We start from the raw sequence: 1,182 nt of genomic DNA, 5'->3' as shown, positions 1-1,182 counted from the left end.
ATGCCGGGCCTTCTCAGTTAGTAAGATTGAATATTTGTATTGTGATAACTTTATAAAGTTGGGAACTTTTCTTAGGTATGACATCTTAAATATAGTAGGAACAGAAGTAATATCCAATAAGCCCTTCTTGAGCTAAAGTACCATAGTAGTGATGAAGTAATGTCCAATAAGGCCTTCCTGAGCTAAAGTACCATAGCAGTGATGAAGTAATGTCCAATAAGGCCTTCCTGAGCTAAAGTACCATAGCAGTGATGAAAAAATGCCCAATAAGGCCTTCCTGGGCTAAAGTACCATAGTAGTGATGAAGAAATGTCCAATAAGGCCTTCATGAGCTAAAGTACCATAGCAGTGATGAAAAAATGCCCAATAAGGCCTTCATGAGCTAAAGTACCATAGCAGTGATGAAAAACTGTCCAATAAGACCTTCCTGAGCTAAAGTACCATAGTATTGATGAAGTAATGTTCAATAAGGCCTTCCTGAGTTAAAGTACCATAGCAGTGATGAAGTAATGTCCAATAAGGCCTTCCTGAGCTAAAGTACCATAGCAGTGATGAAGTAATGTCCACTAAGGCTTTCCTGAGCTAAAGTACCATAGCAGTGATGAAGTAATGTCCAATAAGGCCTTCCTGAGCTAAAGTACCATAGCAGTGATGAAGTAATGTCCAATAAGGCCTTCCTGAGCTATAGTACCATAGCAGTGATGAAGTAATTCCCAATAAGGCCTTCCTGAGTTAAAGTACAATAGCAGTGACGTATCAGATATTAACTCTAAGAACGTAAGAGCGAAATTAAAGAATAATGTCCATAATACTACATCTCTCATATCCAGTGCCGACGAAAACTTTCGCTCAGTACCAAAGCTCATCAAGCCGGCTGGGTACAATAGACATAGTAGTGGTCTAGGTATCACTTATATCATCAGTTTTAATGAAAAACGATTGTTATGGTGTGAACCACATTAATTAATCGAATTGAAATTGTTATCAATTTTATTTATGTGATTGACAAATCAGATTTTTTTACGCTATAGACTAATAACACAATATTATTACTTCAAATAGATTGGGTTTGAACTTCGCGCAAAGCTACATGATGACTATCAGCGCTAGCCCTCACTAATTTAACAGTGATAGACTAGAGCAGTTTCGATGACGAGGAACCCACTTTGAGACTAATAATGG

This window comes from Limulus polyphemus, unplaced genomic scaffold, assembly GCF_000517525.1.
Source record: "Limulus polyphemus unplaced genomic scaffold, Limulus_polyphemus-2.1.2 Scaffold6169, whole genome shotgun sequence".
NCBI classification, from domain to species: domain Eukaryota; kingdom Metazoa; phylum Arthropoda; class Merostomata; order Xiphosura; family Limulidae; genus Limulus; species Limulus polyphemus.
Note: the sequence above shows the minus strand (reverse complement) of the source record.